The sequence below is a fragment of the Oncorhynchus gorbuscha genome, linkage group LG19 (assembly GCF_021184085.1).
Source record: "Oncorhynchus gorbuscha isolate QuinsamMale2020 ecotype Even-year linkage group LG19, OgorEven_v1.0, whole genome shotgun sequence".
In the NCBI taxonomy this organism is placed as follows: domain Eukaryota; kingdom Metazoa; phylum Chordata; class Actinopteri; order Salmoniformes; family Salmonidae; genus Oncorhynchus; species Oncorhynchus gorbuscha.
In genome coordinates, this window is record NC_060191.1 from 3,199,943 (window position 1) to 3,222,722 (window position 22,780).

The 22,780-nt window shown below is 49.4% G+C and overlaps 1 pseudogene; it reads left to right on the plus strand.

The window, feature by feature from the left end:
• The window catches only part of LOC124005853, a 132,119-nt pseudogene that overhangs the window by 56,242 nt on the left and 53,097 nt on the right, over positions 1 to 22,780 (plus strand).

Below are 22,780 nucleotides of genomic sequence, written 5' to 3' on the forward strand. Positions count from 1 at the left end.
ACCCAGAGAGAATGCAGCCGCCCGCCTGGGATTCACTTCAGCAGTGCGAAGAGGGCTACAGGCGAATCGAGTCAAAGAAAAAGACACGCCGGCTAAAACGGAGAGGCGCTGGTATAAACAGGCAGCGACAGCTGGAGCAGCAAAGGGAGGATGAATTATTCGGAGAATGGACATGGGAAGACGTGTTGGATGGTAAAGGTTGTTACACTTGGGAGGAGATATTGGCCGGAAGAGATCGCCTCCCATGGGAACAGGTGGAGGCACTAAGGAGAACAGAGGCAGCCGGAGATAGGAGCCAACGATACGAGGGAACGCGGTTGGCAAGGAAACCTGAAAAGCAGCCCAAAAAAATTATTGAGGGGGGGCTAGAAGGGAGAGTAGTTATGCCAGGTAGGAGACCTGCGCAAACTCCCTGTGCTCACCGTTGGGCTAGAGAGACCGGGCAGGCACCGTGTTATGCTATGGAGCGCACGGTGTTTTCAGTGCGGGAGCCAGCCCACATACCAGCCCTTCCTATTGGCCGGGCTAGAGTGGGCATCGAGCCAGGTAAGCTTGGGCAGGCTCGGTGCTCAAGAGCTCCAGTGCGCCTGCACGGTCCGGTCTATCCTGTGCCACCTCCACACACCAGTCCTCCGGTAGCAGCTCCCCGCACCAGGCTTCCTGTGCGTGTCCTCGATCCAGTACCACCAGTTCCAGCACCATGCACCAGGCCTTCAGTGCGCCTCGCCCGTTCAGCGCAGCCAGCGCTTTTCTCCTCTCCTGCGCTGTCGGAGTCTCCCGCCTGTTTAGCGCAGCCAGAGCTTTTCTCCTCTCCTGCGCTGCCGTAGTCTCCCGTCTGCCCAGCGCCGCCAGTGCTCCCAGTCTGCCCAGCGCCGCCAGTGCTCCCAGTCTGCCCAGCGCCGCCATTGCTCCCAGTCTGCCCAACGCCGCCATTGCTCCCAGTCTGCCCAGCGCCGCCAGTGCTCCCAGTCTGCCCAGCGCCGCCAGTGCTCCCAGTCTGCCCATCGCCGCCAGTGCCGCCAGTCAGCCCAGCGCTGCCAGACAACCAGTCTCTTCCAGATCTGCCAGACAACCAGTCTCTTCCAGATCTGCCCAACAACCAGTCTCTTCCAGATCTGCCCGACAACCAGTCTCTTCCAGATCTGCCAGCCAGGATTTACCGCAGCCTACTACCTGCCTGAGCTTCATCTCAGTACTGGGCTTCATCTCAGTACTGGGCTTCATCTCAGTACTGGGCTTCCTCTCAGTACTGGGCTTCCTCTCAGTACCGGGCTTCCCCTCAGTACCGGGCTTCCCCTCAGTTCCGGGCTGCCCCTTAGTCCCGGGCTGCCCCTCAGTCCCAGGCTGCTTCTGTCCCGAGCTGCCCCTCTGTCCCGGGCTGCCCCTCAGTCCCGAGCTGCCCCTCTGTCCCGAGCTGCCCCTCTGTCCCGAGATGCCCTCTGTCCTGAGATGCCCCTCTGTCCTGAGATGCCCCTCTGTCCTGAGATGCCCCTCTGTCCCGAGCTGCCCCTCTGTCCCTAGCTGTCCCTCTGTCCCGAGCTGCCCCTCTGTCACGAGCTGCTCCTCAGTTATGTGGGGATCTGGGTGAGGACTATTAGGCCATGGTCGGCGGAGAGGGTGGATTATCCCAGGACGCGAAGGGGAGGAACTAGGACATTAATGGAGTGGGGTCCACGTCCCGAGCCAGAACCGCCACCATGGACAGACGCCCACCCGGACCCTCCCTATGCTCTTGAGGTGCGTCCGGGAGTCCGCACCTTAGGGGGGGTTCTGTCACGCCTTGGTCATTGTATTTTGTGTTTTTGTTATATGTTTGGGTAGGCCAGGGTGTGACATGGGTTTATATGTTGTGTTTCGTATTGGGGTTTGTATTATTTGGGATCGCGGCTGATTAGGGGTGTGGTATTGGCTTGGCTGCCTGAGGCGATTCTCAATTAGAGTCAGGTGCTTATCGTTGTCTCTGATTGGGAACCGTATTTAGGTAGCCTGAGTTCGCTTTGTATTTCGTGGGTGTTTGTTCCTGTCTCTGTGTTGTAGTCACCAGATAGGCTGTAATTAGTTTCACGTTCCGTTCTGTTGTTTTTGTATTTAGATTCAGTTATTTCATGTACCGCGATTCCTTCATTAAAGTCATGAATAACCTACACGCTGCATTTCGGTCTGACTCTCTTCTTACAACAGACGAACGCCGTTACATACATGGGGTCATATCAAACTGTACCTCTAGTATTTTCTGTGCAGCAGTATGTACAGATTGCCAGAATCTGGCAATCTCTCTACAGCTCCGAAATACATGCATATAGGTTCCACTTTCAGAGGTACATCTTTTACAGTTAGGAGACATATCTGTTTTCATTCTATGGAGTCTCAAAGGAGTATAATAACATTTAGGAGACATATCTGTTTTCATTCTATGGAGTCTCAAAGGAGTATAATAACATTTGTAGACATATCTGTTTTCATTCTATCACTGGTAGAGGAGCAGTCCCTGTCACAAGCCTCCACCCATAACTCATCACTGGTAGAGGAGCATTTGTCACAAAAATGTCATCATTAGATATACCCTTCATTTTTCACACTGGTAGAGGAGCAGTATACCCTGTCACAAGGTAGAGGAGCAGTATACCCCACAAACCTCCACCCATAACTCATCACTGGTAGAGGAGCAGTATACCCTGTCACAAACCTCCAGCCCATAACTCATCACTGGTAGAGGAGCAGTATACCCTGTCACAAACCTCCACCCATAACTCATCACTGGTAGAGGAGCAGTATACCCTGTCACAAACCTCCACCCATAACTCATCACTGGTAGAGGAGCAGTCATCCACCCTGTCACAAACCTCCACCCATAACTCATCACTGGTAGAGGAGCAGTATACCCTGTCACAAACCTCCACCCATAACTCATCACTGGTAGAGGAGCAGTATACCCTGTCACAAACCTCCACCCATAACTCATCACTGGTAGAGGAGCAGTATACCCTGTCACAAACCTCCACCCATAACTCATCACTGGTAGAGGAGCAAACCTCCACCCATAACTCATCACTGGTAGAGGAGCAGTATACCCTGTCACAAACCTCCACCCATAACTCATCACTGGTAGAGGAGCAGTATACCCTGTCACAAACCTCCACCCATAACTCATCACTGGTAGAGGAGCAGTATACCCTGTCACAAACCTCCACCCATAACTCATCACTGGTAGAGGAGCAGTATACCCTGTCACAAACCTCCACCCATAACTCATCACTGGTAGAGGAGCAGTATACCCTGTCACAAACCTCCACCCATAACTCATCACTGGTAGAGGAGCAGTATACCCTGTCACAAACCTCCACCCATAACTCATCACTGGTAGAGGAGCAGTAGAGGACTCATCACTGGTAGAGGAGCAGTATACCCTGTCACAAACCTCCACCCATAACTCATCACTGGTAGAGGAGCAGTATACCCTGTCACAAACCTCTCATCCCATAACTCATCACTGGTAGAGGAGCAGTATACCCTGTCACAAACCTCCACCCATAACTCATCACTGGTAGAGGAGCAGTATACCCTGTCACAAACCTCCACCCATAACTCATCACTGGTAGAGGAGCAGTATACCCTGTCACAAACCTCCACCCATAACTCATCACTGGTAGAGGAGCAGTATACCCTCCACCCATCACAAACCTCCACCCATAACTCATCACTGGTAGAGGAGCAGTATACCCTGTCACAAACCTCCACCCATAACTCATCACTGGTAGAGGAGCAGTATACCCTCCACCCATAACTCATCACTGTCACAAAAACCTCCACCCATAACTCATCACTGGTAGAGGAGCAGTATACCCTGTCACAAACCTCCACCCATAACTCATCACTGGTAGAGGAGCAGTATACCCTGTCACAAACCTCCACCCATAACTCATCACTGGTAGAGGAGCAGTATACCCTGTCACAAACCTCCACCCATAACTCATCACTGGTAGAGGAGCAGTATACCCTGTCACAAACCTCCACCCATAACTCATCACTGGTAGAGGAGCAGTATACCCTGTCACAAACCTCCACCCATAACTCATCACTGGTAGAGGAGCAGTATACCCTGTCACAAACCTCCACCCATAACTCATCACTGATAGAGGAGCAGTATACCCTGTCACAAACCTCCACCCATAACTCATCACTGGTAGAGGAGCAGTATACCCTGTCACAAACCTCCACCCATAACTCATCACTGGTAGAGGAGCAGTATACCCTGTCACAAACCTCCACCCATAACTCATCACTGGTAGAGGAGCAGTATACCCTGTCACAAACCTCCACCCATAACTCATCAACTCCCTGTCATCCACCCATGGTAGAGGAGCAGTATACCCTGTCACAAACCTCCACCCATAACTCATCACTGGTAGAGGAGCAGTATACCCTGTCACAAACCTCCACCCATAACTCATCACTGGTAGAGGAGCAGTAGAGGAGCAGTACCCTGTCACAAACCTCCACCCACTCATCACTAAGAGAGCAGTATACCCTGTCACAAACCTCACCCATAACTCATCACTGGTAGAGGAGCAGTATACCCTGTCACAAACCTCCACCCATAACTCATCACTGGTAGAGGAGCAGTATAAACCCTGTCACAAACCTCCCTCCACCCATAACTCATCACTGGTAGAGGAGCAGTATACCCTGTCACAAACCTCCACCCATAACTCATCACTGGTAGAGGAGCAGTATACCCTGTCACAAACCTCCACCCATAACTCATCACTGGTAGAGGAGCAGTATACCCTGTCACAAACCTCCACCCATAACTCATCACTGGTAGAGGAGCAGTATACCCTGTCACAAACCTCCACCCATAACTCATCACTGGTAGAGGAGCAGTATACCCTGTCACAAACCTCCACCCATAACTCATCACTGGTAGAGGAGCAGTATACCCTGTCACAAACCTCCACCCATAACTCATCACCAGTATCCACCCTACAAACCTCCACCCATAACTCATCACTGGTAGAGGAGCAGTATACCCTGTCACAAACCTCCACCTGGTAGAGGAGCATAACTCATCACTGGTAGAGGAGCAGTATACCCTGTCACAAACCTCCACCCATAACTCATCACTGGTAGAGGAGCAGTATACCCTCCACCCATAACTCATCACTGTCACAAACCTCCACCCATAACTCATCACTGGTAGAGGAGCAGTATACCCTGTCACTGGTACAAACCTCCACCCATAACTCATCACTGGTAGAGGAGCAGTATACCCTGTCACAAACCTCCACCCATAACTCATCACTGGTAGAGGAGCAGTATACCCTGTCACAAACCTCCACCCATAACTCATCACTGGTAGAGGAGCAGTATACCCTGTCACAAACCTCCACCCATAACTCATCACTGGTAGAGGAGCAGTATACCCTGTCACAAACCTCCACCCATAACTCATCACTGGTAGAGGAGCAGTATACCCTGGTCACACCCAAACCTCCACCCATAACTCATCACTGGTAGAGGAGCAGTATACCCTGTCACAAACCTCCACCCATAACTCATCACTGGTAGAGGAGCAGTATACCCTGTCACAAACCTCCACCCATAACTCATCACTGGTAGAGGAGCAGTATACCCTGTCACAAACCTCCACCCATAACTCATCACTGATAGAGGAGCAGTATACCCTGTCACAAACCTCCACCCATAACTCATCACTGATAGAGGAGCAGTATACCCTGTCACAAACCTCCACCCATAACTCATCACTGATAGTCAGACCAAGGTCCTTTTCCCAGATTATTTTCAAAGGAGTAAAGGAGGAGCTTCCTGTCTCAGAAAGGAGTCTATAGATGTAAGATATGTTGCCTTTAATGGATTGTGCTGTGACAAGAAGGGCTTCAACTTCATTCAACTGAGTTCTAAACCTCCTCTTGGAGGTAAATGAGGAAATTACATGTCTAATTTGAAGATATTTTTAAAAAATGGGATCTTGGCACATCGAATTCACTGCAGAGCTCTTGAAAGGATTTCAGTGTAGTTATTTTCTGATGAAATAGGTCTGAAAAGGTCCTGATTCCTAGAGTATGCCAAAGATTAAAGTTGGCATCCCTCAGGGCTTTTGGCAAGTCTGGGTTGCCTACTATAGGCGAGTGAGAACATATTTGGGAGGAAATGCCCAGGTAGTCCCGCCACGCTAGTAGGGTGCTGTAAATCACAAAGGTTTTGGCTATGTTGCCCACTTCACTAAAGTTATTAATGAATATAATTGAGCTTAAGGGCAATGAACCACAGGATTGGGCTTCTATCTGAATCCACGTTGACTCTTGTCTGTTTGTGATCCATGTTAGCATGTTGCGGATTTGGGCAGACCAGTAGTACAATTGAAGGGAGGGAAGGGCAAGACCACCCTTAGATTCAGGTTTTCGACAGAGTGGAAAACTTGATCCTAGGTTTTTTATTGCCCCATATAAATTTGGTGATGCTTTGGTTAGTTGTTTTGAAGAAGGAAACTGGGAGATAGCATGGGAGCATCTGAAATAAGTAGTTCAGTCTAGAGAGGACGTTCATATGGATTACATTAATTCTTCCTACTAAGCTAATTGGGAGGGAGATCCAGGTTTGGAGATCCTTCTTGATTCGATCCAGGAGTGGAAGATAATTTTCCTGAAAAAGGCTATTCAGATCTGGTGTTATGAAGATCCCGAGGTATTGAAACCCCTGTGTCTTTCCATTGGAAAGGACAAAGTGTCTTCATAGAGCTGGTGAGTGTAATATTGAGAGGGCAGACAGTGGATTTGTTCAAATGTATCTTATATCCTGAAAACTTGCCATACTGAGCAATTGTGTCTAAAATGAGAGGGAGGGATTTCTCAGGGTTGGATATGTAGAGCAAGACATCATCCGCGTAAAGCGAAATCTTGTGCTGCAGGCCGCCTGCAGAAACACCCATAATACGTGGATTGCTCCTTATCAGCTCTGCCAGAGGCTCCGCCCCCAACAAGTAGAGCAGCGGGGACAGCGAGCACCCTTGTCTTGTGCCCCGTTCCAGAGGAAATCTGTCAGAGTTCAGTCCATTAGTAGTCACCATGGCATTTGGATGAGAGTATAGTGATTTGATCCATTTAATAAAATTTGGGCCCATATTGAACTTTTCTAAGACTGAAAACAGAAAGCTCCCCCTCCATCCCGTCAAACGCCTTCTCAGCATCCAGTGAAGCCAGCAGGACAGGGGTCTTCTGTGTGTTTACTTGATCAATAATATGAAAAAGACGGCGAATGTTATCAGAAGAGTATCTGTCTCTAATAAATCTGGTTTGGTCCGCTTTTATTATTTTGGGAAGGAGAGTGTTTAGTATTTTGGTGAGCAATTTGGTAATTATTTTATAGTTGAAATCCAACAAGCTTATGGGCCGGAAGGACGAGCAGGATAGGGGGGTCCTTGTCCTTTTTTAGCAACACTGTAATGCGAGCTGTGTGCATTGAGTCTGGGAGAACTCCGTTTTTGCAAAAATCCTCCAACATTGGCATGAAGATAGGGCTGAGCTGGGGCCAAAAAGCTTTGTAGAACTCTCTGGGGAATCCATCTGGGCCTGGGGACTTATTAGCTGGCATGGAGGTAATTGCCTCCAGGATCTCCTCAGGAGTGAAGGGGGAGTTGAGATCTTCTTGGTCGGTCTCTGATAGTTTAGGTAGCGAGATTCCCTCTAGGAAAGAGTGGAGTTCTGCCTCCTTGTGTTTTCTCTCAGAGGTATATAGTTTGCAGTAAAAATCATGAAAAGTTCAATTGATATTTTTTGGGTCATATGTGACCTCGTCCTCTGCTGTTCGGATAGCCATGATTATACTCTTTGACTGCTCCTTTTTTAATTGGTAAGCAAGCAATCTACTGGGCCTATTGCTATACTCATGGTATTTCTGTTTAGTAAAGAAAAGTGTTTTTTTTTATCTCCCGAGTGTAGTCCAAATTCAGTTTGGCTTTGGCTGCTTTAAGATGACTCCAGGAGGTGCTGTCTAGGGATTGTTTATGTATTTTTTCACAGCATTCCAGCTCCCTCTCAAGATCTAGCCTGTGTGCTTCCATTGCTTTTTTCTTAGAGGAAGCATATGCAATTAGATGATCTCTTAGTGTGTCTTTAGCAGCGTCCCACATTGTGGCCGGAGAAACAGGAGAATCTTTATTGTCTTGTGTGTAGTTGTCTATCCATGTAGTTACCAATGTATGGAACACGTCATTTGATAGCATGGAGGTGTTGAATTTCCAGCTCTTTGACCTCGGGATGTTTTTGCAGAGGTCAAAGTGGAGGTGGACAAAGGCGTGATCTGAAAGTGCTAATGGTCCGATTGTACAAGTGGCTGAATTTATGAAACTCTTTGGGATAAAAATGTAATCTATACGGGAGTAGGTGTTATGGACATTAGAGTAGTATGTATAGTCCATAGATGAGCTATTAGTCTCTCTCCAGATATCTATCAGTCCCATCTCTTTAGTAAGAGAGTTCAACATCTTTGCAGATCTAGGATTTGTGGTGGGGACTTGAGATGATTTGTCTAGGGTTGGGTTAAGGGTACAATTAAAATCTCCGGCAACCACGCCAAAGGAGACACAATGCTCATTGAACAGGGTTATAATTTTGACATGAAGGCAGGAGTATCTGTGTTAGGGGCGTATATGTTTAATATAGTAATTGGTTGACCATATAGTGACCCAGTTATCAAAATAAATCTCCCCTCCGGATCAGATATGTTTTTGTCAATTATGAATGGAACATTTTTATGGATAAGTATGGCTGTGCCTCTACTGTTTGATTTGAAAGATGAGAAATACACCTGTCCCACCCAAGCTCTGCGGAGTTTGGCATGTTCAGCATCACAGAGGTGTGTCTCTTGTAATAGCGCTGCTTTTTCCTTTTTTAGAGCACATAGTATCTTTTTTCGTTTTATTGCATGCCCTAGACCATGGCAGTTCCATGTCAATAGATTTAAGGTACTAGTCATCATCACCGAGCAGTAATCGAACTTTAGAGCAAGTCATCGCTGGGTAAAAGTGGATAGTAATTACAGCTGCGTTCACATAAAAGGAAAATAAATGGTGTACATAAAATAATCATCTCTGAACACTCCAGCCGAGTTCCCAAACAACTCGACACATCCCGTTGGATCTATTACCCCCCGCTCAGTCTCAATTCTGTGTTCCGAATAAAACAAAAACCGGGAACAGTTAGCAACGCACAACGTCTCCCTCTCCCCACCAAAGAAATGCCTCATCCTCTCCACCTCGCATTGAGTAAATGACACAGTTGCCCTCATCCAGACCACAGTAAAAGAGGGGAGAAAAATAAAATCAATAGCCCAGCCTACATATACCTCCCCCAAGGGACATAGGGAACCCCAAGTAATAATAGCAACAAAAAAACAGGGAAATAAAAGTAGGCTGAAACATTAGTAGGCCTAGGTTATGCTATACAGCCCATCCCTCTCAGTTAAAGAAAAATAAATATAAATTGGACGGCTATAATGACATTTAGGGGGTGGGTCTCTGGATATTGGCTATATGTCGTCTTACCTCCTTTAGTAATGGCATTAATCGCATTTAGTCATTGGTCTGTTTCTCATTGGCCAGGATTGTCTTTCAAAAAAATGTTTTGCCTCTTCGGGAGTTTTGAAGTGTCGCAAGGCTCCTTGGTGAAGAATCCTGAGCTCGTTTGGGTATTTGAATCCCCTGAAGATGCCTCGGTCAATGGAGTATTTCTTCACTTCGTCAAATTCTCGGCGCTTTCGGCGTATTCCAGCTGACAGGTCCTGGTGTAAAGCGAGTTTGGCATTTCCCACTGTGATGGTGTTGTTTTTCGCCGCCTGTAGGTCTCGTTCCTTGTCGGTGAATCTCAGGAAACGTATGGTGATTGGGCGCGGTGGTTGTCTGGCTGCTGGTGGATCAGTGGCATGTTTCCCTCTTCTTTTTCACCCAGATTGAATAGAACACAATTATTCCTTCGCCCCCTGTTTTCCAGGTCCTCTGTTTTCTCTTCCAGATGCTCGATTTTCTTTTTAGCATATGCTATTGTTTCCATGGCATCTGTCAATAAGTTTTCCATGGATAGGATTCGCCCCTCTGCCTCCTCCAGGCGCCCCGCGTTTATGGTTATCTTGTTGTTGATGTCAGGCAAAGCGTTTTCCAGGATTGTCACCTTGCCCCCTATCGCACTGAGCTGAGAGTTAATGCCATCTAATTTAGTGTTTAGTTCTGTACGTTGGGATCTCAACTCAGAAAGGATGTCTTCGACAGAGTGCGAGGTTGGCATTCGTTGTGCCTCGGGGGGGAGCGGGTTCTCTTGCTATTGGCTAATGGCGCTAGTTTTTTCTGAAGCTAGCTTCTTCTTGGAGGCTTTTTCCGTCGCTAATACTCGAGTCCGGATAAAAATGTCACCTGTAGTGTCGCCTTTTGTAGCCGCCATGACTTTTTCTTACTGAAGCTAAATGAGTTTGAACTTGGAGTGGAGGTAAGATTAGGAATTGGAAACTACTTGTGCGGGGCTCTTAGTTCATGCGGCCATCTCGTTCAAGGGTCACGTGATCCCCCCCGGAGCCATGCCATTCTAAAGAGGTCTATTCTACCTGTTAGATTTATGGGAAGATTATTCCATTTAATTACATCTGATTTCATATGGTTGAGTAATGGGATAAAGTTATCTTTACGGAACAAAATGTGGAAAAGGTCGAAGGTTCTGAGTACTTTCCGAATGCACTGTATTTGTTGTTTATTGTTACTTATTAAGCATCCTAAGTATTTTATATGTTTTGTGGTCCACTTAAAGCATTGCAGGAGATCATGAGTTATTCTTTTTCCTATTGCCATTATTTTTTTTTCTTCCCACATACATTTCAATACTGAGATTTTAGAGTATTCCTGAAATATTATTTTGCAAGAGGGTCATTACATTTTCAACATTGATCAGATATACCAGGAGATAATCTGCAAATAAGTTTAGTTTATATTAATGTTTGCCAATACTGATACCTGTTACTTTGGGTCCTGTCTAATTCTTTTTGCATACGGTTCAATTGAACCAGTGCAAACAGGAGAAGAGAGAGGACATCCCTGTCTTGTGCCCCTTCTAAAGCAATTTAGTCAGATAATGTATTATTTGTGTATATTTTTGCTTTGGGATATTTATATAATATTTTTATTATATGTATTATTTTAGCTGGAAAGTTGAAAGCTTCCAAAGTTTTGAATAGAAAAGGCTATTCAAGGCCTCCCGAGTAGCGCAGCGGTCGAAGGCACTGCATCGCAGGGCTTGAGGCATGACTACAGACCCGGGTTCTATCCCAGGCTGTGTCACAACCGGCCATGACCCAGAGTCCCATAGGGCGGTACACAATTGGACCCGTATCGAACCCGGGTTAGGGGAGGATTTGGCTGGGGGGGGCTTTACTTGGCTCATCATGCTCTAGCGACTCCTTGTGGTGGGCCGGGCGCCTGCAAGCTGACTTCAGTCATCAGTTGGACAGTGTTTCCTCTGACACATTGGTGCATCTGGCTTCCAGGTTAAGAGTGTGGGTGTTAAGAAGCGCGGTTTGGCGGCTCATGTTTTGGAGGACGCATGGTTCTCAACCTTCACCTCTCTCGAGCCCGTTGGGGAGGTGTAGCGATGAGACAAGATCGAAAAAGGGGGTAAAATACAAAGACAATGAAAGAAAAGCCCATTCAAGACGGTCCAAAGACATTTCAGCATCAACAGCCATTATTGATACATCTATATCTTGTTTTTTAGCGTTTAGTATTCAACTGAAACATGTTCTTCTATTTGTTTGTAAGTGTCCTATTTTTAATAAACCCTGTTTGATATGTATGAAGACTGGTAAGACTGGTAAGACTGGTAAGTCTGGTAAGACTGGTAAGTCTGGTAAGACTGGTAAGACTGGTAAGACTTTTGACATTCTGTTGCTTAAAAGCTTTGTTATTATATTATTATCACAATTTGTTAAACTTATGGGTCTATAATCAGCAGGGCTCACCCAGATTTAGCTGGTTTTAATATAAATGAAATAAGAGTTTGACACGTGGAACTCCTTCCGTCTCTCGCTCTGGTCTGTTGTGACAGCAGAGTCCCTAGGAGAGCAGGGCTGGAGACGGGGAGGAGGATGGAAGGAGAAGTTTTACAGACACATACACACACCTAGAGCACACACACACTCCCAAAGCACATACAGTCAGTGGCTGTGGACAGGAGTGGGTGAGAGGGGGAGGCAGGGTGATGGAGGGGTTAGATGGGGTTGTCAGGCCGGGAGCCGAAGAGGGTTTAGAGGTGTCCTATTATAGCGCACCAGGAGACATCCGCTAGCTAATCCCCTGCCAGTTTACACCTTCACCTGTGAAAAGGCCTCACCTATCTTTGGCCCTTAATTTCCTCTACTCACTTTCCTCCATCTATCCCTCACTCTCTCTCTCTCTTTGTTAGTCCTTTATTTCCACACACCTTCTATCTCATCCCTCCCTCCTGCCTATTCCCTTTTCCCTCTGTGGGTTTTACCACTGGTATTGTACCCCACTAGTTAACACAGCCACAAAGTCAGTTTCCTCAGCCACAAAGTATAAATTGATTACACAAATGTCCTTTTTGGTCTTAATTTAAGGTGATGGTTAGGCATAAGGTTAGCAGGTGGTTAATGTTAGAGTTAAGGTTATGGTAAGGTTTCAAATGAAATTTTAAGAAGATAAAAGGTACATGCCATAATTATGACATTGTGGATGTGTTAACTAGTGACGACACTTCTGCTCTCCTCTCCTCCCTCCCTTCTTCTCCCACTTCCCTCCCTCTCTACCTCCTCCCCTTCTCCTACTGTTCTGTGGTGTAAACCCGGTGGTGCTCAGTCATTCCCAATGACAGATTACCTTCTTAATGGAATTTAAATATTTAGTTTTTCCTTGTGGCGATTCATCCAGGAAAAGAGTGACAGCAGCAGGGGGGAGAGAGGAGGAGGAGGAAGGGAGGACTGTGTAGAGGTGTCTGGAATGAAGAGGAAGGGGGAGGGAGCGAGAGAAGGAGGGATGGTCATTTCCTCTGATGGTGCGAGTCTGAATCACTTCTGTTTGGATATGTTTGGATGTCATTCAGAAAGCTGGAGGGAGGATCTGGGGAAGAGAGAGAAAGAGGGAGTGAGGATCTGGGGAAGAGAGAGAAAGAGGGAGTGAGGATCTGGGGAAGAGAGAGAAAGAGGGAGTGAGGATCTGGGGAAGAGAGAGAAAGAGGGAGTGAGGATCTGGGGAAGAGAGAGAAAGAGGGAGTGAGGATCTGGGGAAGAGAGAGAAAGAGGGAGTGAGGATCTGGGGAAGAGAGAGAAAGAGGGAGTGAGGATCTGGGGAAGAGAGAGAAAGAGGGAGTGAGGATCTGGGGAAGAGAGAGAAAGAGGGAGTGAGGATCTGGGGAAGAGAGAGAAAGAGGGAGTGAGGATCTGGGGAAGAGAGAGAAAAGAGGGAGTGAGGATCTGGGGAAGAGAGAGAAAGAGGGAGTGAGGATCTGGGGAAGAGAGAGAAAAAGGGAGTGAGGATCTGGGGAAGAGAGAGAAAGAGGGAGTGAGGATCTGGGGAAGAGAGAGAAAGAGGGAGGAGGATCTGGGGAAGAGAGAGAAAGAGGGAGTGAGGATCTGGGGAAGAGAGAGAAAGAGGGAGTGAGGATCTGGGGAAGAGAGAGAAAGAGGGAGTGAGGATCTGGGGAAGAGAGAGAAAAAGGGAGTGAGGATCTGGGGAAGAGAGAGAAAGAGGGAGTGAAGATCTGGGGAAGAGAGAGAAAGAGGGAGTGAGGATCTGGGGAAGAGAGAGAAAGAGGGAGTGAGGCTCTGAGGAAGAGAGAGAAAGAGGGAGTGAGGATCTGGGGAAGAGAGAGAAAGAGGGAGTGAGGATCTGGGGAAGAGAGAGAAAGAGGGAGTGAGGATCTGGGGAAGAGAGAGAAAGAGGGAGTGAGGATCTGGGGAAGAGAGAGAAAGAGGGAGTGAGGATCTGGGGAAGAGAGAGAAAGAGGGAGTGAGGATCTGGGGAAGAGAGAGAAAGAGGGAGTGAGGATCTGGGGAAGAGAGAGAAAGAGGGAGTGAGGATCTGGGGAAGAGAGAGAAAGAGGGAGTGAGGATCTGGGGAAGAGAGAGAAAGAGGGAGTGAGGATCTGGGGAAGAGAGAGAAAGAGGGAGTGAGGATCTGGGGAAGAGAGAGAAAGAGGGAGTGAGGATCTGGGGAAGAGAGAGAAAGAGAAAGGGAGTGAGGATCTGGGGAAGAGAGAGAAAGAGGGAGTGAGGATCTGGGGAAGAGAGAGAAAGAGGGAGTGAGGATCTGGGGAAGAGAGAGAAAGAGGGAGTGAGGATCTGGGGAAGAGAGAGAAAGAGGGAGTGAGGATCTGGGGAAGAGAGAGAAAGAGGGAGTGAGGATCTGGGGAAGAGAGAGAAAGAGGGAGTGAGGATCTGGGGAAGAGAGAGAAAGAGGGAGTGAGGATCTGGGGAAGAGAGAGAAAGAGGGAGTGAGGATCTGGGGAAGAGAGAGAAAGAGGGAGTGAGGGATAGAAGAGTGGCAGTGTCACACACACTGAAGGGACAGCAGAGATATATAGACACACACACACTGAAGGGACAACAGAGTGAATGACTATCAGTTTGCAGACAAAAGAGATGTTCTGTAAGTCTGAATGAGTTGTGTGTGTGTTGGGGCTGTGATGGGCTTCCCTCTGACTCAATTGAAAAGCACAGTGCCATTAGTGTGCACAGACACACACACACACACACACATACACACGCAGGCAGGCACACACACACACACACACACACACACACACACACACACACACACACACACACACACACACACACACACACACACACACACACACACACACACACACACACACACACACACACACACACACACACACACACACACACACACACACACAAACTTCTGTACTGTACTCTCTCTCACTCTCTTTGACTCTCACACAGGATATTTCTCTCTCTTCCTTCCCGTTGTCTCTATCTCTTCCCCTGTGTCCCTACCTCTCCCTCCCTCCCTACCTCTCCCTCCCTCCCTACCTCTCCCTCCCTCCCTACCTCTCCCTCCCTCCGTCCCTACCTCTCCCTCCGTCCCTACCTCTCCCTCCCTCCCTACCTCTCCCTCCCTCCCTACCTCTCCCCCCTCCCTCCCTACCTCTCCCTCCCTCCCTACCTCTCCCTCCCTCCCTCTCTACCTCTCCCTCCCTCCCTACCTCTCCCTCCCTCCCTCTCTACCTCTCCCTCCCTCCCTACCTCTCCCTCCCTCCCTACCTCTCCCTCCCTCCCTCTCTACCTCTCCCTCCCTCTCTACCTCTCCCTCCTCCCTACCTCTCCCTCCCTCCCTCCCTCCCTCCCTACCTCTCCTTCCCTCCCTCCCTCCCTCCCTACCTCTCCTCCCTCTCTACCTCTCCCTCCCTCCCTACCTCTCCCTCCCTCCCTCCCTCCCTACCTCTCCCTCCCTCCCTCTCTACCTCTCCCTCCCTCCCTACCTCTCCCTCCCTCCCTCTCTACCTCTCCCTCCCTCTCTACCTCTCCCTCCCTCCCTACCTCTCCCTCTCTCCCTACCTCTCCCCCCTCCCTCCCTCTCTACCTCTCCGTCCCTCTCTACCTCTCCCTCCCTCCCTACCTCTCCCTCCCTCCCTACCTCTCCCCCCCTCCCTCCCTCCCTACCTCTCCCTCCCTCCCTACCTCTCCCCCTCCCTCCCTCCCTACCTCTCCCTCCCTCCCTCTCTACCTCTCCCTCCCTCCCTCCCTCTCCCTCCCTCCCTACCTCTCCCCCTCCCTCCCTCCCTACCTCTCCCTCCCTCCCTCTCTACCTCTCCCTCCCTCCCCACCTCTCCCTCCCTCCCTACCTCTCCCCCCTCCCTCCCTCCCTACCTCTCCCTCCCTCCCTCTCTACCTCTCCCTCCCTCCCTCTCTACCTCTCCCTCCCTCCCTCCCTACCTCTCCCTCCCTCCCTCTCTACCTCTCCCTCCCTCCCTCCCTCTCTACCTCTCCTGCCCTCCCTCTCTACCTCTCCCTCCCTCCCTCCCTCTCTACCTCTCCCTCCCTCCCTCCCTCTCTACCTCTCCCTCCCTCCCTACCTCTCCCTCCCTCCCTACCTCTCCCTCCCTCCCTACCTCTCCCTCCCTCCGTCCCTACCTCTCCCTCCGTCCCTACCTCTCCCTCCCTCCCTACCTCTCCCTCCCTCCCTACCTCTCCCTCCCTCCCTCCCTACCTCTCCCTCCCTCCCTACCTCTCCCTCCCTCCCTCTCTACCTCTCCCTCCCTCCCTACCTCTCCTCCCTCCCTCTCTACCTCTCCCTCCCTCCCTACCTCTCCCTCCCTCCCTACCTCTCCCTCCCTCCCTCTCTACCTCTCCCTCCCTCTCTACCTCTCCCTCCCTCCCTACCTCTCCCTCCCTCCCTCCCTCCCTCCCTACCTCTCCTTCCCTCCCTCCCTCCCTCCCTACCTCTCCCTCCCTCTCTACCTCTCCTCCCTCCCTACCTCTCCCTCCCTCCCTCCCTCCCTACCTCTCCCTCCCTCCCTCTCTACCTCTCCCTCCCTCCCTACCTCTCCCTCCCTCCCTCTCTACCTCTCCCTCCCTCTCTACCTCTCCCTCCCTCCCTACCTCTCTCCCTCTCTCCCTACCTCTCCCCCCTCCCTCCCTCTCTACCTCTCCGTCCCTCTCTACCTCTCCCTCCCTCCCTACCTCTCCCTCCCTCCCTACCTCTCCCCCCTCCCTCCCTCCCTACCTCTCCCTCCCTCCCTACCTCTCCCCCCTCCCTCCCTCCCTACCTCTCCCTCCCTCCCTCTCTACCTCTCCCTCCCTCCCTCCCTCTCCCTCCCTCCCTACCTCTCCCCCCTCCCTCCCTCCCTACCTCTCCCTCCCTCCCTCTCTACCTCTCCCTCCCTCCCCACCTCTCCCTCCCTCCCTACCTCTCCCCCTCCCTCCCTCCCTACCTCTCCCTCCCTCCCTCTCTACCTCTCCCTCCCTCCCTCTCTACCTCTCCCTCCCTCCCTCCCTACCTCTCCCTCCCTCCCTCTCTACCTCTCCCTCCCTCCCTCCCTCTCTACCTCTCCTGCCCTCCCTCTCTACCTCTCCCTCCCTCCCTCCCCTCTCTACCTCCCCTCCCTCCCTCCCTCTCTACCTCTCCCTCCCTCCCTCTCTACCTCTCCCTCCCTCCCTCCCTACCTCTCCCTCCCTCCCTACCTCTCCCTCCCTCCCTCTCTACCTCTCCCTCCCTCCCTACCTCTCCCTCCCTCCCTCTCTACCTCTCCCTCCCTCCCTCCCTACCTCTCCCTCCCTACCTCTCCCTCCCTCCCTCCTCCCTCCCTACCTCTCCTTCCCTCCCTCCCTCCCTCCCTCCCTACCTCTCCCTCCCTCCCTCTCTACCTCTCCCTCCCTCCCTACCTCTCCCTCCCTCCCTCCCTACCTCTCCCTCCCTCCCTCTCTACCTCTCCCTCCCTCCCTACCTCTCCCTCCCTCCCTCCCTCTCTACCTCTCCCTCCCTCTCTACCTCTCCCTCCCTCCCTACCTCTCCCTCCCTCCCTACCTCTCCCCCTCCCTCCCTCCCTCCCTACCTCTCCCTCCCTCCCTCTCTACCTCTCCCTCCCTCTCTACCTCTCCCTCCCTCCCTACCTCTCCCTCCCTCCCTACCTCTCCCCCCTCCCTCCCTCCCTACCTCTCCCTCCCTCCCTCTCTACCTCTCCCTCCCTCCCTACCTCTCCCTCCCTCCCTCTCCCCCCCTCCCTCCCTCCCTACCTCTCCCTCCCTCCCTCTCTACCTCTCCCTCCCTCCCTACCTCTCCCTCCCTCCCTACCTCTCCCTCCCTCCCTCTCTACCTCTCCCTCCCTCCCTACCTCTCCCTCCCTCCCTACCTCTCCCCCCTCCCTCCCTCCCTACCTCTCCCTCCCTCCCTCTCTACCTCTCCCTCCCTCCCTACCTCTCCCTCCTTCCCGCTCTCTCTCTCTTTATCTCTTTCTTTCTGGCTGGGGATTCTAATTAAGCTTGGCTGGTCTTTGATGTTGTCGCCTTGGCAACAGTCACCATGACGAGGCTGGGTCTGCAAAACACCCGCTCTCACTCTCACTGTCACTCTCCTTCTTGTTCTCTCTCTCTCTCTCTCTCTCTCTCTCTCTCTCTCTCTCTCTCTCTCTCTCTCTCTCTCTTTCATGCACGCATACACACACACTGACTGAAATGCAGCATTCACAAATAATTTTACCTACAATACACGAGTGTGCAGAACACAATGACTCCTTGCGACACACACCAACGACATGATGAATGCTCCTTTTGTCTTTTCACCAGTGGCACCAGTTGCATGCTACACTGTCACGCAAACAGAGCCATCTAGTCTGAAAGCTGAAAGTGTATTTGTGCTTTCTATCCAGCAGTGATCCACTGCTGGTTGTGTCATTCTGCTACTAGAGCACAAGGAGTGTCACTAGCCCGGGTGACTGTGTCTGCTTTCAACCAGGCCACAGGCTGTAGCTGTCTCACCAAGGTAAGTTGGCTGGAGCAGACACAGACACCTGGGCAAGAATGTTACCACTACTGAACTCTCTTTTAGTGTCACATTTCCGTTTCCATTTCCTCTCTCTCTCTCTCTCTCTCTCTCTCTCTCTCTCTCTCTCTCTCTCTCTCTCTCTCTCTCTCTCTCTCTCTCTCTCTCTCTCTCTCTCTCTCTCTCTCTCTCTTTCTCTCTCTCTCTCTTTACATCCCATCACCCTCTCTCTCTCTCTCTCTCTCTCTCTTTACACCCCATCCCCCTCTCTTTCTCTTTCTCTCTCACCTCTCTCTCTAACCCCCAACCCCCTCACTCTCTCTCTCCCTCTCTCTCTCTCTCTCTCTCTCTCTCTCTCTCTCTCTCTCTCTCTCTCTCTCCTCTCTCCCCCCTCTCTCTCTCTCTCTCTCCCCCCTCTCTTCCTCTCTCTCCCTCTCCCTCTCTCTCTCAATTCAATTCAATTCAAGGGCTTTATTGGCATGGGAAACATGTGTTAACATTGCCAAAGCAAGTGAGGTAGACAACATACAAAGTGAATATACAAAGTGAAAAACAACAAAAAATAACAGTAAACATTACACATACAGCAGTTTCAAAACAGTAAAGACATTACAAATGTCATATTATATATATATATATATATATATATATATATATATATATATATATATATATATATATATATATATATATATATATATATATATATATATATATATATATATATATATATATATATATATACACAATGTACAAATAGTTAAAGGACACAAGATAAAATAAATAAGCATAAATATGGGTTGTATTTACAATGGTGTTTGTTCTTCACTGGTTGCCCTTTTCTCATGGCAACAGGTCACAAATCTTGCTGCTGTGATGGCACACTGTGGAATTTCACCCAGTAGATATGGGAGTTTTTCAAAATTGGATATGTTTTCGAATTCTTTGTGGATCTGTGTGATCTGGGGGAAATATGTCTCTAATATGGTCATACATTGGACAGGAGGTTAGGAAGTGCAGCTCAGTTTCCACCTCATTTTGTGGGCAGTGAGCACATAGCCTGTCTTCTCTTGAGAGCCATGTCTGCCTACGGCGGCCTTTCTCAATAGCAAGGCTATGCTCACTGAGTCTGTACATAGTCAAAGCTTTCCTTAATTTTGGGTCAGTCACAGTGGTCAGGTATTCTGCTGCTGTGTACTCTCTGTGTAGGGCCAAATAGCATTCTAGTTTGCTCTGTTTTTTTGTTAATTCTTTCCAATGTGTTAAGTAATTATCTTTTTGTTTTCTCATGATTTGGTTGGGTCTAATTGTGCTCTCTCTCACTGTACATTAAATCCTGCTACAGTGCAGGCCAGTTGAGGCCCCTCCAGATGAGTTGTGACTTCTGGTTGGTCCTGTACTGTGCTAGTTCTGTTGTTTGACCCTCTCATAGTGTTTGTTTTGTATGATGAGACAAAGTGTGTGGGATAAAAACCTCTCCAGATGAATCATGTGGATACAGTAAGAGCTGCTCTCTCTCTCTCTCTGCTCAACTCTGACTGTTCCTCTCTGCCCACCAGCATCTGTTCAACCTTTCATTTAAAACAGGGACTTCCCTACCTCGCTCCATCGCTCACTCTCCACCTGTCTGTCTCTCCTCTTTCTCTATCTCTCTCTTCTTTTTCTCTCTTTCTCATTCCCTGCCTTCTCTTTTCCCCTATCTCTAGCTCCTCCCCCTCTCTCCTTCTCCATATCTCCCTCCTCTCTCATATTCTCTCTTCATCTCCCCCCGTCTGTCTCTTCCTGAAGGGGATGGTCTCTACTAAAACCCTGCTCTTAGCTCTTCCTCATAACAACCGCCCCGGCGACAGTATCAACAGTAACCACAGCAATTAAGAAAGCAAACAACATCAACTGAGCAGGAATAAAACAGCAATTAAAGCATTATGGCTAGAGTGTGTTCATAATGATGCCAGAAATACATCCATAATGATGTCTCAAAGTAATGCTGTGACTGGGGTAATGGGATCACTTAGGTTCCTGGGGTGTTAGCAGACAGTTATCAAACAGTAGGCTGAGAGTTAGCAGACAGTTAGCTGAGAGTTAGCAGACAATTAGATGAGTTAGCAGACAGTTAGCAGACAGTTGGCTGACAGTTAGCAGACAGTTAGCTGAGAGTTAGCAGACAGTTAGCAGACAGTTAGCTGAGTCTTAGTAGACATTTAGCTGAGAGTTAGCAGACATTTAGCTGACAGTTAGCAGAGAGTTAGCTGAGAGTTAGCAGACAGTTAGCAGACAATTAGTAGACAGTTAGCAGATAGTTAGCTGACAGTTAGCTGACAGTTAGATGACAGTTAGCAGATAGTTATCTGACAGTTAGATGACAGTTAGCAGACAGTTAGCAGACAATTAGTAGACAGTTAGCAGATAGTTAGATGACAGTTAGCAGACAGTTAGATGACAGTTAGCAGACAGTTAGATGACAGTTAGCAGATAGTTAGCTGACAATTAGTAGACGGTTAGCAGATAGTTAGATGACAGTTAGCAGACAGTTAGCTGACAGTTAGATGACAGTTAGCAGACAGTTCGTTTTATATGAGGGAAAGGGGAACAACGCAGTCTAAACATCAACAGTGTCACTACATTCTAACACCTTCCTCTCATCAAATCAAAGATAAATCCACTGTGATTATGCAAAGCCATTATATTGACTACTACAGGCACTGACACTGTAATCATGTACCAAACTACTGATGATGATGATGATGGTGACCATGATGATGATGTCGATGTTCATTACTAAGTAATTACAAAGTGGTTAAAATGCTACCTCCGCTCTAACCAGCCCTCGTTCTTTCTTCCTGTCCCTTGTCCCTCCTCTTCCCTACCACAGCTCTTCGTCATCGACAACGGAGCGGACGACTGGCGCATCGCCATGACATTGAATCGGGTGTTGCTGATATCGTTGGAGCTACTGGTGTCGGCGGTGCATCCGGTGCCCGGGGACTTTAAGTTCCAGTGGCGGGCACGTCTGGCGTTCTCTTACGCCCCGTCCCAGGCTGAGGCTGACCTGGACATGGTGCTGAGTGTTCCCATGTTCCTCCGCCTCTACCTCATCGCCCGCGTCATGCTGCTGCACAGCAAACTGTTCACTGATGCCTCCTCACGGAGCATAGGGGCCCTCAATAAGGTGTGTTTGTTCACTGATGCCTCCTCAAGGAGCATAGTGGCCCTCAATAAGGTGTGTGTGTTCACTGATGCCTCCTCACGGAGCATAGGGGCCCTCAATAAGGTGTGTGTGTTCACTGATGCCTCCTCACGGAGCATAGTGGCCCTCAATAAGGTGTGTGTGTTCACTGATGCCTCCTCACGGAGCATAGGGGCCCTCAATAAGGTGTGTGTGTTCACTGATATCTCCTCACGGAGCATAGGGGCCCTCAATAAGGTGTGTGTGTTCACTGATGCCTCCTCACGGAGCATAGGGGCCCTCAATAAGGTGTGTGTGTTCACTGATGCCTCCTCACGGAGCATAGGGGCCCTCAATAAGGTGTGTGTGTTCACTGATGCCTCCTCACGGAGCATAGGGGCCCTCAATAAGGTGTGTGTGTTCACTGATGCCTCCTCACGGAGCATAGGGGCCCTCAATAAGGTGTGTGTGTTGACTGATGCCTCCTCGCGGAGCATAGGGGCCCTCAATAAGGTGTGTGTGTGCCGGGGCTTTGTTGTTTACTCTTACTCTTCACTCATTCTGTCTCACTCCTTCCATCTTGCCTTTCTCTCATCCTGTGTTGCTCAATCTATTTATCTCCTCCTGTGTCTCCCTCCATCTCTTTCTCTCCTCCTGTGTCTCTCACCATTTTGTCATCTCCTCCTGTGTCTGTCCAATGAAGTATGAATGATTGATTGATGTCTGCCTTGCTGTCTCAGCTTCTCACCTTCCCACTAATTCAGACTGAATCCTCCTTTGTCAGGTAACTGAGGACAGTAATGACAGAGGCTAAATCCTCCTCTGTCAGGTAACTGAGAACAGTAATGACAGAGACTGAATCCTCCTTTGTCAGGTAACTGAGGACAGTAATGACAGAGGCTAAATCCTCCTCTGTCAGGTAACTGAGAACAGTAATGACAGAGACTAAATTCTCCTTTTTCAGGTAACTGAGGACAGTAATGACAGAGACTAAATTCTCCTTTGTCAGGTAACTGAGGACAGTAATGACAGAGACTAAATTCTCCTGTCATAGGACACAACCTATGAGAATGAGATGCGGGGAAATTATTGAGAGA